The following is a 14,946-nucleotide window of genomic DNA, read 5'->3' as shown; positions in this document are numbered from 1 at the left end:
CAGGCACAGACCCCACTGGCAGCTCAGCCTCCTCCCTCCCCTCCCCTCCCCTCCCCTGAGCCAATAGCTCCTAACTGGAAGGCACATCAGAAAGCTCAGATGACTGGCAAGCATTCTAGAAAAAGAGGCTGCAGTGGGGTCTGTACATGACCTGACACAGGAAAATCCCATGCTCACAGCCCTCCACCCTCATCCCTGGCCTAGCTTTCAGGTGCATGAGGACTTCCTTGCTCCTTCTTGGTCCACTCGCATCTGGAATCACAGGTCCTCCCCAGATGCTCCTGGCTGAGACTGCCAGAGCCTTCCTGCCCCTTTCCTAGCAGGGACTCCCCAGGCAATTCAGGCAATGCCTCTTACAACCTTCTTGTAAATGAGGTGTAGGAGATTCTTGAGACCCCCATCTCTGAGGCTATCTATCCATCCTCTGCATCCTGAAACTGCCATTGTCATCCCCTCTCCTCTATCTCTTACCTGGAAATGCCCCTGGACCAACCTTGCTGAGCCTGAGGGTAGAGAGAAGTAAGGACCAGCTCAGAGCAGGGTGCCTCAGCCCCCACTACCCAACCCTCATCCAGAGCAAGGAGAGGTCATGCTCACCACTCAAGGGCCCCAGGGACCTTGGCTTTGTGTAGTGCTAAGGGTGTATATGCACATGTGGCTCCCACTCTCTCAGCACTCTGACTGTAGCTCCTGTTACAGAGGCTTGTTTTTCCCTCCATATTGTGCAGAGGGAGACATGAGGGACCCCCATAGCCCCGAGAGCCTCTCCCATCCCACCCACTGCCCAGATTTCTCACTTGGGCTTCCACAGCTCTTGTTGACTTTTTGTTCTTAGAGAGAGGACTCATGCAAGAATGACATTATGCTGAGTGAAATAAGTCAAGCAGAGAGAGTCAATTATCATATGGTTTCACTTATTTGTGGAGCATAACAAATAACATGGGCGACAAGGGGAGTTAGAGAGGAGAAGGGAGTTGGGGGAAATTGAAAGGGGAGGTGAACCATGAGAGACTATGGACTCTGAAAAACAATCTGAGGGGTTTGAAGGGGCAGGGGGTGGGAGGTTGTGGGAACCAGGTGGTGGGTATTAGAGAGGGCACGGATTGCATGGAGCACTGGGTGTGGTGCAAAAACAATGAATACTGTTATGCTGACAATAAATTAAAAAATAAATAAATAAATTTAAAAAAAAAAGAATGACAATAAGGAAACCAGCAACAATAAGAAAAACAGAGGGTTGTTCTTCCACTCTGATGCACCAGGGCCTTTCCTGGAAAAGGGCTTTATATTGACCTGGCTACCCCAGGAGCACAGCACTGCTATCTTCTCTGCACCCTGTCTCCTGTCCTGACCAGGCCCAGAATGTGAGGGCACAGGTTGTTCACTTCAATTCCCTGTGGCTTCCATGTAGCAAGTGAACCTCTGATCCTCTCTCTAAAGAATCCTTATGGCCACACACATCCAGTAGGTCCCGTTCTCACTAGGCAGGACTCCCATAAACTGTTGGGCATACTGGTCAGGGAGATATTCCTGGGAGAGAAACAGAACACCCATCCTGTCAGGCTGGCCTTGACCTCCAAGGTCTGGCTGCAGGTCATGTTCAGGGATGGGAGCACTGGAGAAGAAAGCACAGAGCCAGTGAGGTACAAGGTTAGCCCTGCTCCCCTCTAAGGGAGAGAGAGATCAGGACTGTTTCTCTCACCTTTCCACCTCTGGCTGAAGCTCTCATTCTCCAAGTCTGTTGTGCTTCATAGGACCCAGTTCCTTTGGACAGGCATGTTGTTGGACCCAGGATCCAGGCCTCACTCTGTTGGAGCCATGTGTTGATGCTCGAGGTGGGGCATGAAGGGTGGGTTCTTGGGCTGAGGGCATTATAAGGGAACAACTCTTTGTGACAGTGAGGCTAGGGCTTCCTCTCCTGCCTGATGCCTATGTTCCTTGGTTCAGTTTTCTGACCACTGCCTCCCTGGACTGTCCACACTAGGAGGAATCACTATTTCTTCCCCTCCTCCTCCTTACTCTCTTTCTCCTCCTCCTCCTCTTCCTTCTCATTCTCCCTCTTCTTCTTTTTTGTTTTATTTATATTTATTTATTCATTGATTGATTGTGATTTACAGAATAAGAGATTGCATGAGCAGACAGAGGGGAAGAGAGAGAGGGAGAAAGAGAATCCCACAGACTCTGCACTGAGCATGGAGCCTCACACTGGGCTCAATCTCACAACCTTGAGATCATGGGTGAGCTGAAATGAAGAGTTGGATTCAACCAGCTGAGCCCCCCAGGCACCCCTGGGAGGATTCACTTCTGTCTCCACATGATTGGTGTCTCTATTCTTTATTAAGAGGCTTAAGGACAGGTGGATCACAGTACAATGCACCAGCGGAACGTATGTGCATTCCATCAGACAAAGAGGGCTTCCTTGGACGGGGTTGTTGGGGGGAGGCTCAAAGGATCCAACAGAGAAAATCTCTGCCCCAGGGCTGAACCACTTCTGCCAAAGAAACCCAGCACTATTAATGGGCATGTAAACTGGTATAGCCACTGTGGAAAACAGTATGGAGGTTCCTCAGAAAATTAAAAATAGAATTACCATATGATCCAGAATTTCACTACTGGGTATTTACCCTAAGAATATGAAGACATTAATTCAAAAATCTATGTGCATCCCTAGTTCATTGCAGCACGATTTACAATAGTCCCATTATGAAAATAGCCTGCATATCTATCAATAGATGAATGTATTAAGAAGATGTAGTACATTTATACAATGAAATGTTATTCAGCCATAAAAAAAGAATGAAATCTTGCCATTTGCAACCACATGGATGGATCAAGAGAGTATCATGCAGGCAGAATAGTCAGAGAAAGACAAAGACCGTATGATTTTACTCATATGTGGAATTTAAGAAACAAAACAAGAGAAATTAAAAAATGGAATATAAACACATATAAACACATAGATATACAGTAATAAACATAACTATAGAGAACAAATGGATGGTTACCAGAGGTGCATAGGGGCGTGCGGTTTGGGTGAAACAGGTGGAGGGGAGTAAGAGTACACTTACCTTGACAAGCAGTGAGTAATGTATGTGGCTACCCTCCCCCTTCTAATGGTGGCTCCCTCCCCCTTCTGTTTCTCCTCCAATATCTGTCTGCACAATCCCAACTCCATGTTTTGTACCTCTTGACTGATGATCCTCTGCCCCCATAGAGATCCAGATGCATAATCTTACATTTCAGGCCGATGTCATGGGTGTTCAGAGTGCTCTGATGGCTATCCAGCTCAATTCAGGGGACTGGTTGAAGTAGGGTCCCCTAGCCTCTGCCATCTTGCCCCTACGCTGTTCTGTTTATTTTTGTAACTCCACGTTTCACTCTGAGAAAACTCAAAACCCTTCTCACATCCTCAGGCCTACATGATGTGGTCAGTATCTGACCTCATGTCACCTGCTCTCTGCTGCAGCTGCAGTGACCTCCTCACCCCTTCTTGAACACAGGACATGCTCCTGCCCTAGTGCGTGTGCACTGGAGGCTCCCTGCCTGGAAAGAACTTCCCCCAGACCTCTTCTTACACAATTCCTTATGTCATTCAAATCTCTCAGAGGTCACTTTCTCAGGGAGGCTCACACTTACCACTGTTGTAAAGTGGCCATCTTCCCTGTCCCCACACAGGTCTCCTCTGCGTCCCCTTCCTCACTGCACTTACCAACCTCTAACACACACACTTCCCTTAGTTACTAGAGCAGTCTGCCCCTCACTACCAGCACATACGCCCCACCTGACGGGCCCATTTGGTCTGTTTCTACTTCACTGAGGTGTCCTAGATGCTACAATAGTGTTCCTGTGTCTGACACTCAGTTATCACTTGGAGAAATGATCTGCACAGAGGGCCTCTCTCTTCTAGATGAGCCTTAGGCCACAGCTGTTCATGGAAGCTATCACTTTTCTCACCAGTGGTGGTCTCTTCCACATCCCCATGTCCACCTCCCCACATCATCCCTCCTGCATGTGCAGGAAACAATGAGTTTCCCCTTCAGAAAAGGCGTATCTCGGGGCACCTGGGTGGCTCAGTGGGTTAAAGCCTCTGCCTTCAGCTCAGGTCATGATCCCAGGGTCCTGGGATCGAGCCCCGTATCGGGCTCTCTGCTTGGCAGGGAGCCTGCTTCCTCCTCTCTCTCTGCTTGCCTCTCTGCCTACTTGTGATTTCTCTCTGTCAAATAAATAAATAAAATCTTTAAAAAAAGAAAAAGAAAAAGAAAAGGCGTATCTAGGCTTATGGGTCATGTATTCCAGAGAAATGTGAATTCAAATTAGACACTGTTTCATCACTCTATGAATTAGGAGTGGAGCCAGAACTGGAATTACTAGAAGAGCAGAGGGGCATGTGGGTGAGCCAAGAAAATAGAAACTAAATAAGGAAATTTAATAAGGATGAGAAATTATCAGTTGCTGTCTCTAACTCCATAATCTGCTTTTTAAAAAAGATGGGGGAAAGATGGAAAGAATGATCCAGAACAGCCTTAGAAGGAGAAGAGATGGATGGGTCTGAAAAAGTCGCCTTTGAAACCCAGAGATACTCCTGTGTGCAGGGGCTCCCTGGGCCTTGTGGGGACAATGAGAGACCAGAGGACCCCTGGGGCTGTCCCAGACTGGGAACACCAGAGAACATGAGAGCAGAACTTGTACCCAAGAACAACAACAGGCCTAATTCTCCATAGAAACAAAGATGGGGAGGAGGAGGAGGAAAGACAGGCAAAACTTGGGGGCTGAGTCCTGACCCAGGCCTAAGCCTTGGCAACCCTGTTCACAGGAAGCACTTGCTTCCCAAGGTCCTGGAGACAAGAGAGATTGAGTCCTTGTGATCCCAGGACCTGGTGGGACAAGTTTACACTGATGGGATGAGGGACAAAGGAGCACCAAGGATGACCAGCAGAGCTGTGGCCATGTCAGAGCTGAGGAGGCACTGAGCATGGGTTGGGCACAGTCCCCTCCATGCTGGCTCTTCACACACTCTTGCATCCCCACACCCAGAGGAAGCCCAGCTAACTTGTGGAACCTGGAAGGCCCTCAGTGCTTCTGTTTATTTCCTCTCTCAAACTTCAGGAAACCTTTTTTTAGCTTTTTATTTTTATCTTCTAATTTTTTCCAACACTTTAAAATGTAAATTCAATTAATTAACATTCAATGTTTTATTGGTTTCAGAGTACAGGACTGTGGTTCATCAGTCTTATATAACACCCAGTGCTCATTACAAAATATGCCCTCCTTAACGTCCATCACCCAGTGGCTCCATCCCTCTACCCGCATCTCCTCCAGCAACCCTCAGTTTGTTTCCTATGATTAAGAGTCCCTTATGGTTTGTCTCTCTCACTAACTTCATCTTGTTTTATTTTTTCCTCTCTTCCTCTGTGATTCTCTGTTTCGTTTCTCAAATTCCACATGTGAATGAGATCATATAATTATCTTTCTCTGGTTGACTTATTTTGCTTAGCATAATACCTTCTATTTCCATTTACATCATTGCAAATAGCAAATTCTCATTTTTAAATGGCTGAGTATTATTCCTTTGTGTGTGTGTGTGTGTGTACCATATCTTTATCCATTTATCATTGATGGACATATAGGCTCTTTCCATAGTTTCGCTATTGTGGACATTGTTGCTATAAACATTGCTATACACGTGCTCCTTCGGATCACTACATTGGTATCTTTAGGGTAAATACTCAGTGGTACAATTGCTGGGTTGTAGGGTAGCTCTATTTTCAACTCTATGAGGAATATCCATACTGTTTTCCAGAGTGGCTGCAGAAGCTTGCATTCCCACCAACAGTGTAGGAGGGTTCTTCTGTCTCCACATCCTTGCCAACATTTGTTGTCTCCTGACTTATTAATTTTAGTCATTCTGACTTGTGAGAGGTGGTATCTCAATATGGCTTTGATTTTAATTTCCCAAGGCTACTGATGATGAACACTTTTCATGTGTCTGTCAGACATTGGTATGTCTTCCTCAGAGAAGTGTCTGCTCATGTCTTCTGCCCATTTTTTGGACTTGATTATCTGTTTTTTGGGGTGTTGAGTTTGAGAAGTTCTTTATAGATCTTCGATATCAACCCTTTGTAGTGCCATTGGCAAAAATCTTCCCCCATTTGTGGGTTGCCTCTTTGCTTTTTATCTTAACAAAGTCCCAAAAGTTCATTTTCACTTTTGTTTCCCTTGCCTTTGGAGACGTTTCTTAAAAGTTGCTGTGGCCGATGTTGAAGAGGTTGCTGCCTATGTTCTCCTCTAGAATTTTGAGGATTCCTGTCTCACATTGAGGTCTTTCATCCATTTCAAGTTTATCTTTGTGTATGGTGTAAGGGAATGGTCCAGTTTCATTCTTCTGTATATAGCGGTCCAATTTTCCCAGCACCATTTATTGAAGAGACTGTCTTTCTTCCATTGGAAATGTTTTCCTGCCTTGCTGAAGATTAGTTGACCATAAAGCTGAGAGTCCATATCTAGGCTCTCTATTCTGTCCCATTGGTCTATCTGTCTGTTTTTTGTGCCAGTACCATGCTGTCTTGGTGATCACAGCTTTGTAATATAGCTTGAAAACAGGCAATGTGATGCTCCCAGCTTTGTTTTTATTTTTCAACATTTTTTTGGTGACTGGTTCCATACAAATTTTAGGATTGTTTGTTCCAGCACTTTAAAAAATGCCATTGGTATTTTGATCGGGATGGCTTTGAAAGTATAGATTGCTCTGGGCAGCTTAGTCATTTTAACAATACTTATTCTTCCAATCCATGAGCATAGAATGTTTTCCCATCTTTTAGTGTCTTCTTCAATTTCTTTCATGGGTGTTTTGTAGTTCCTAGAATATAGATCCTTTACCTCCTTGGTATTCCAAGATATCTTATGGGTTTTGGTACTATTGTAAATGGAATCGACTCTCTAATTTCTCTTTCTACACTTTCATTGTTAGTGTTTAAGAAAGCAACTGGTGTCTGTGCATTGATTTTGTACTCGGCTACATTACTGAATTGCTGTATGTGTTCTAGTAATTTGAGGGTAGAGACTTCTGGGTTTTCTACATAGTGTACATGTCATTTGCAAAGACAGAGAGTTTGACTTCTTCTTTGCCAATTTGAATATCTGTTAGTTCTTTTTGTGGTCTGATTGCTGTTGCTAGGACTTCTGGTACTACGTTGAACAACAGTGGAGAGTGGGCATCCTTGTCATGTTCCTGATCTCCATGGGAAGGCTGTCAGCTTTCCCCTATTGAGAATGATATTCAGGGGCGCCTGGGTGGCTCAGTGGGTTGAGGCCTCTGCCTTCGGCTCAGGTCATGGTCCCAGGGTCCTGGGATCGAGCCCCGAATCAGGCTCTCTGCTCAGCAGGGAGCCTGCTTCCTCCTCTCTCTCTCTCTGCCTGCCTCTCTGCCTACTTGTGATCTCTATCTGTCAAATAAATAAATAAAATCTTTAAAAAAAAAAAGAGTCAGAGAATGATATTCACTGTGGGTTCTTCATAGGTGGATTTTATGAACTTGAGGAATGTTCCCTCTATCCCTATACTCTGAAGAGTTTGAATCCGGAAAGGATGCTGTATTTTGTTAAATGCTTTTTGTGCATCAATTGAGAGGACCATATGGTTCTTTTCTCTTCTTTTATTTATGTGTTCTATCGCATTGATTGATTAGGAATGTTGGACCACTCTTAAATCCCAGGGATAAATCCCATCTGGTGGTGATGGCTAATCCTCTTAATGTACTGTTGGATTGTATTAGCCAGGATCTTGTTGAGAATTTTGACATCCAATTCATCAAGGATATTGGCCTGAAATTCTCCTTTTTGATGGGGTTGTTGCCTGGTTTGGGGCTCAAGGAAAAGCTGGCCTCATAGAAAGAGTCTGAAAGTTTTCTGTCTGTTTCTATTTTTGGAACAGTTTCAGAAGAATAGGTATTATTTCTTCTTTGAATGTTTGGTAGAATTTCCCAGAGAATCCATCAGGCCCCAGACTTGTTTTTTGGGAGGTTTTTGATCACTGCTTCAATCTCTGGATTCTACTAGGTGACGCTGTTTTGGTCCCTGAGGCTTTCAGCTCTGATCAGTGGGGTGAATATGGCTGCACCTTGCTCTCTAGTCCTGGATCTGAAAATTCACACTGCCCACTCTTTAGTGAGCTGCACAGAAAAGCAATCAATCAGTCTGGTCCCCCGGTTTCCCTATGAACTCTGTGTTCACCCAGCCTGTGACCACGCGTTCTTACATCAGGAACATGACTGAGTCTCAAAACTCCAAACTTGATAGACTCCTGCAGCAGGGACTGGTGCAGTTCCACCCAGGGGAGGTGGGGGTCTTCCTGGGATTCTGCTGCTTACTGGGCCCCTGCTCAGAGAGCAGTTCACTGAATTGTGCAGCGGTTCCCGCTTTATGGCAACACGGAGCAGAAAGCCAGCACCCAGACTCACAGCATGCAGCCGGCTTCCCCGCTCCGATGCCTGGGATCTTTGTGCACTCAGGCACCCCTGTTCTTTCAGTGACCCTGGGGATCCTGAGACCATGCTGTCCCACCTCGGATTCCACCCCACTCTGACACCTGAGTACCTTTAAGCCAGAGACCTCCTGCACTGGAGCAGATTTCTAAAAGTCCCGATTTTGTGCTCTGCTGTTTATAATACTTGGCAGCTGCCTCCTGAAGCAAGTCACTTTCCTACTTGTAGCCTTGCGGCATTTCTTTCTTCACAGCTCCCATTGATTCCTATGTGTTCAGAATGATTTGATAACTATCTAGCTGATTCCAGGGACCAGATGAACTTTGGGACTCCTACTCCTCTATCATCTTAACTCCTCCCTAAATTCCTGAATTTTCTGACCCTTCTCTTCAGATGCCCCGGAGACACATGTCACCTACCATCCCGCCTCTGACCATGAGGTCGTGTTGAGGTGTTGGACCCTGGGCTTCTACCCTGCTGAGATCACCCTGACCTGGCAGCGTGACGAGAAGGACCTGACCCAGGACAAAGAGCTTGTGGAGACCAGGCCTGAAGGAGATGGAAACTTTCAGAAGTTGTGGCTGTGGTGGAGCCTTCTGGACAGAAGCAGAGATACACATGCCATGTGCAGCATGAGGGGCTGCCAGAGCACATTACCTTCAGATGTGGTAAGGAGGGACACCTGGGCACAGAGCCTCCTGTCAGGGACATCGAGAGCTGTTGTGGAGATCTTCAGTAGGGTCTGGGCTGAGACCTGGGGGTCAAGGCCCTCCCCTTATCCTCTCTTCCCAGAGTCCCCTCCCCAGCCCCCCATTCCCATCGTGGGCATTGTGGCTGGTCTGATTCTTGTTGTGGTCCCTGGTACTGTGGTGGTTGGAGCTGTCATGTGGAGGAAGGAGAGCTCAGGTAGGGAAGGGAGGTGCTCTGAGTTTTCTTGTCCTTCTGCAGTGTCTCAAGCTCAGGTAGAAGTCTGTCCTGCCTTGTTTTTGGGCAGTGTCATCTGCACACATGTGCCTGTCCACTGTGGGGCTCATTGCTACATTCACTGTAGTAAAGCACAGGTGTGAGTAAGGGATATATTAATCACCCTGATGAATGTGGTAATGAACCCAATTCCCAGAAGTCACAGGTCAGAGAGCAAGGTCCTTGCTGAGGACAAACTGCAGGAAGATGGTTAGTCTAGCCCTGCTGTCTCTTTCCTTCATGATCCTGATCCTGCCCTAGGTCTGTAGTGACTGTTCTGGAAACTTCCCTGTGGTCCAAGCTATCTATTTCAACTAGGATCTAGGGCCCTGCCTCCTGCATGTCATCTCATGGGATGTTTTCTTTCAGCAGGTGGAAAAGGAAGGAGTTACGCTCAGACTGAATGTAAATGTGGTGGGGGTGATCCATTGGACATGTCCCAAATAGTTGGAGTCTGTCAGTCTAGGGAGATTCAGAGTCTGTGGGTCTGGGGAGAGGCCCATGTGTTCTGAGAAGCACCACAAGTGAGCCTGGTGCTCAGCTGGATCTGGAGCCAGTGAGGTCAGAGAGGTGAGCAGGCCAGGGTGGAAGGGACATTAAAATCTCATTTACTATGTTTTTTTTCCCTCATAAATTGAGGGAGGACATTTGTTGTCATGAGGTGTGATGTGTGAGATTTACGGCATTGTTTCTTTATGGGGTGTCATCAGGGAGAGGATTAGGGAGCGGTTCACAGCGGGATGACGAGCATCTCTGAACGCTTGCTCTCTGCAGCTGTTCCTCTGAGCAAACCCTGGAACCCAGCCCTGCTCGAACTCGGACAGAAGGTAGTGCACACACACGCGTACGCACGTGCATCTTCTGTGGATGTAACGTGTTCCTGGGGATGGTCAGGGAACAGGTTAGGCTGCGCAGCCAGGAACACACCCGCAGTGGCCGTCCGGCTGCCTCTCACACAGGAACCCCAGCCTCTGCGGCAGGCACAGTTGTCACCACTAGCACTGCTGACTTGGTTGGGTCGGGACATGGGCCACTGCAGCCGCTCGTGGGCCTGGGCGACACACTGCCACTCATGCCCCCTGTCACATGCAACGTGCACAGTGGCAGCCTCTCTCTATCCCACCATTGTGAGTCGGGTCCAGCGTGTGCTCCCCTGGAGCTGGGTCCCACTGGAAGGATGTGGGGAAAACACGTCTTCCTCATCTATGGAGGGAAGCCGTCTCTTCCAAAGCCTTGACCATGGAATTCTCCTCATGCCAGAAGGCTGCTGGGGTGCTGGGGGCAAGGGATGGAGAGAGAACAACTGTCATTCTCGGAGCACAGACTGAGGCTGCATCTCAACCTGGTGCTTTTTAGGCGCTCAGGTTTGGCCAAGGGAACAAGTAGGTAACAAATGACAGCAGTCCTCTCGTTCCCCTGACACTACGTGATCAGACCCAGCTGTCATCCACTGCAGTTCTCGCTCACAAACATGGGTGGTGGTGAGGTGGGCTGGTGGCCTGATGGCTCGGGGCAGATTTGCCCTCTTTTGTTCTTGCAAGGACAACAAGCCCCAGGTCTGCAAGACATGAGATCTCTGTGTGCACCAACGTGTCGTGTGACTGTGTCTATTTCCCCATGTGTGACGATGTTCTGGGGAGAGACTCTCTAGCATCTGTCAGCATTTACGTGACCGCTGCCCAACTTGAACAACAGTGCCAGGGTCATGGGAACCTGAGAGCTAAAGTCGAGATAGATTAAGTTTGACATTCTCAGTGGTGTGTGGCATCCGTGACTCCATGCTGGGCCCGCTGTCTCATTTCTCAACAGGACCCTGAGCAGCTGGTCACAGGCAGATGGACATGATAGACAGGCCTCCGTTCTGCTTATCCTTTGCTCCCAGACGAGATGAGGCGCAGGTTACTTGCTTGCTCTCTCAATTTCTCTTTGTGGGGTGGAGAGGGTTTCTTTCCCCAACTGACCAGCTCTCTGATTCCCTGTCACCACCTGGGTGTCCTCTGATTCGTTCATTTCACTCTTGACCCTGCCGACCTGGGGTGAGCATGGGACACACGGGTGGGAGGACTCATCCTGCAAGTTGCCCTCAACTCACGGGCAAGTCTCAACTCTCAGGTTCCCACGTGCCTGGCACTGTTGTTCAAGTTGGCTACAAAGCTGGAGGTACTTTGGATGTTCAGTAGTTTGCTAGAAGGACTCCTAGTTCTCAGGAGAACTCCATGCTGACTGTTATGGTTTATTATAAGGACATGCACGAGCAGCCTGATGAAGAGGCTTGGGACAGTGGGAGCGTGCAGGTTCCGGTGCGGGAGCCTCTGTCCCCATGGACTTGGAATGTGCCTGTAAGGGCCTACTTAGCCAGAGTGAGCCATTTTGTTGTTTATGCAGTAAACTTAGATTGAACCTGCCCCTTCCCCCAAGAGGAAAGCGCTTAGAAACAGAATTGGTGAAATACGGCCAAATAGCCCCCGATAACGGAGTCCAGATTCTAGGACGTGTCCAGCCAGATGGAAACGTCCAATCAAGTAAAAGCGCAGGTATTACCCACCAGGGAGTGTGAGCCCCCGCCTTTTGGGCGCCAGACAAAGGCGCCAATTCTAGCCAAGGTCATAGGCTGAATTAGATGACTATTCAATTGGCCACCTGTATGTGGCCAGGCTCAACCACATGGCCTTTACTCTATAAAAGTTAGTCTGTGAGGCTGTGGGGAGGGGTCACCTCTTTGCAAGAGACGGCCCTGGCCGGTCAGTTTGATTCTTGATGCTTGGCGCGAAATAAAGCTTTGCTTGACCTTCGCGTTGTATCAGTCTTGTCCTTTTGTCTACGGATCCTTTCAGTACCCACCTCGGAGCACATAGACGTGTTTGCCATTTCAGAAGCTCTGTGAACCCCACTGTAGAGCAGTCTTCGGGGAAGCTTCATGACATAGGCACGCTTGATTCAGTCACTGGCTGCTGGGGACAGAGGGCAGCCTCCAGAGCCTCTCCACAGAGGTTGGGGAGGGAGGCTTATGGCTCCAACTCTAGTCATGGTGTGGTCCTCCTGGTCACCAGCCCCAATCTGAACTGTCTAAGACCCTCGGCCAAGTCATCTCATTAGGGTACTGGTGACAGTCTTATCACCCAGGAGATCCCAAGGGCTGGGGAGCTGGGTGCCAGGAAGTGGGGACAAACACCACATATTTTACTTATCCCGCAGCCACGCTGTGGTCTTTGAGCACAGATCCCTTGTAGCAGTGGGACCAGAACTACGGAGATGCTGGCCCAGTACTCGTGTCCCATCCAGTCATTAACAGTCAGCCCATCTTCCTTCTGGAGGACAGCGTCTCCCAGGGCCACTCAGGTCTGCTGGGTCCATTCAGTGTTGCCAGGTTCCAGAAGCAGGAATGTTCTCAGAGTACACGGCTTTCTCTCTCAGGCTCTGGAATGACAGAGCTAAGAGACAGTGTCATCTCTTGCTCATACTTCTTCCAGGGCACTAATGTACTATGGATTTCCCTCATGACATAGCAAATGTATCCCCTCCTTTACCCTCAGTTACTATTTCTACTTCTCTGCATTAATACTGCACTTTCTGCCATTGGAAGGGACATTATGTGTGGCTGATGTGCTGGTCTAGACTGCGGCAGCAACATGAGTCTGAGAAGCCCCCTCCCCCCAAGTCCACTCTCGGTCATCGAGGGGAGGGAAACACAGGGACAGAACTGGTGGGTAAGGGACAACCAGGGGATGTAGCTGTGCTCGCCGACAGTCCCAACTTTGCTGGATGGGGTGAAGGCACAGCCCTCCCCTTCAGGCCCTTAGGAATTCCCACATTGGGGTTTAATGAAGTACGTACAGTGTCTTAGGATCCTTCCTGTTTCTGGCACTCACACTTGCATCCCTGTCCCGAGACTCTACATCAGGTAAGATGAGAGAATGTTGAGGTGAACCACAGTCATACCGAGGTCCTTTCCCTTCGGAAGGAGTGTAAAGTCACACTGGCACTTGTCCCCTCCCCCTCCTCCTCATATCCCCCAGGAAAAAGTGTGTGGTTGGGACCATCGTGTAGCCCCACTCATGCTGGGTGGGAGCACGCACTGTGAAGGGGTGTAAACCAGCACTTCACGCCTCCATGGCCCCAACACCCCTTTTCCACAATATTTCTGCTGCCTGTTCCCATTCTCCATGAAGCTGTTACTCTGTCAGCATGTCTGTATTCCCATTGTGTGACATAATGGTTTGTCGTGTGTTTGTGGTGTGAAGAACTGTGACTGAGCATTCTTCGGGTTCAGTACTTTTTTTTCCACACGTGCACCAAGAGCCGTGTACGAGAATGTTCTCAGCAGTACTGTGTATGATCGCCCCAAATGGGAAACAATATAGATGCATATGACAGGAAAATACATACATAAGTTGTAGCTTATCTGTACAACAGGATACCGTGCAGCCCCGAGGAAGACTGGACTGTGGCGACACCCTACAGCATGGGGGAATCTCATGGACATGACACCGAGTGAAAGAAGCCGCACACAGGAGTATGACCCTTTATATGTGAAGTTGAAGACCAGAACTAATTTATAATGTCAGAAGTCGGAGAGTGGTTACCTTTTGTGGTGACATATTGACTGGGAATCTCTGCGACGCTCAGCGTGTTCTGCATCTTGCTCTGCAGGTAGTGCGTGAAGGTGTGCACGTGTAACATTCCCTGAGCTGTCCTCACAGGACCAGTCCTCTCTGTGCATTTTAATTTTTTTAGACTTTTAATTGAAACATAGCTATGCTCTGTTTTTTGCTTGTTTGTTTTAATAGCACTCTGACCATTTGCATCTACCGCTGAATGAGCAAAGTTCAATCCAGAATATGCATTCCTGTCAAGGCCCTTTTGTTGCCCCTCAGGGTTACCATTATGGCTTTGACTTGCCAGCTATGTTCAAGGCTTTACAACTGGGGGGTCAGCCTCCTAGCTCTCTGTGGTGTTTGGTTGGCAGCCAGAACAGTTCTGTTTGGTATTTTGTGCCACAGAGGATGCAAGTGGACTGTAGAATTTCAGCCTTTCCCTGCATTGCCACAGCCCCCTCTATCCCCTTATTTCCCTGCCCTAGGTGGCTACCCCAAGAGAGGACACCAGGAAACACACTCATCCATTCCAATCCACTTCCAAACTCAGAAGGTGGTTCTTGTGATGGGCATCATCATGTCCTCCTTTGATATGCCACAAATTCCCATAATGATCAAGGGCCCAGCCCCCCTGTGGCTATTCCTTTAGTAGACCATGTTTCCATTGTCCTTCTACCTGACCATGTGGCCTGGCTGTGGGCCATTGGCCATGAATTGGTAATTCCAAAACAAGGGTCTTTCCCATTGTTCCATTTTTTTTCACTGCTATGCATCAACATAAACATTAGAACTACCCTATGAGCAAAAGACAAAATTATCCTGAGCCTGATACAGCCATGGGGTCTTGGGTAATGTTGGAAAAACACTCTAATGGAGAGGACAGTGCCCAGAAGAATTCCATTAAAAAGT

At 48.0% G+C, this 14,946-nt stretch overlaps 2 protein-coding genes across 4 annotated transcripts in view; both read right to left on the bottom strand.

The window, feature by feature from the left end:
* Nucleotides 1–14,946, bottom strand: part of LOC125101807 (DLA class I histocompatibility antigen, A9/A9 alpha chain-like) — a 343,654-nt gene that overhangs the window by 219,746 nt on the left and 108,962 nt on the right. The window lies entirely within an intron of this gene.
* The window catches only part of LOC125101803 (DLA class I histocompatibility antigen, A9/A9 alpha chain-like), a 249,173-nt gene that overhangs the window by 219,951 nt on the left and 14,276 nt on the right, over nt 1–14,946 (bottom strand). The gene's annotated exons all lie outside the window — the stretch shown is intronic.

This window comes from Lutra lutra, chromosome 6 (assembly GCF_902655055.1).
Source record: "Lutra lutra chromosome 6, mLutLut1.2, whole genome shotgun sequence".
In the NCBI taxonomy this organism is placed as follows: domain Eukaryota; kingdom Metazoa; phylum Chordata; class Mammalia; order Carnivora; family Mustelidae; genus Lutra; species Lutra lutra.
This window is presented reverse-complemented; position numbering and strand designations above follow the sequence as displayed.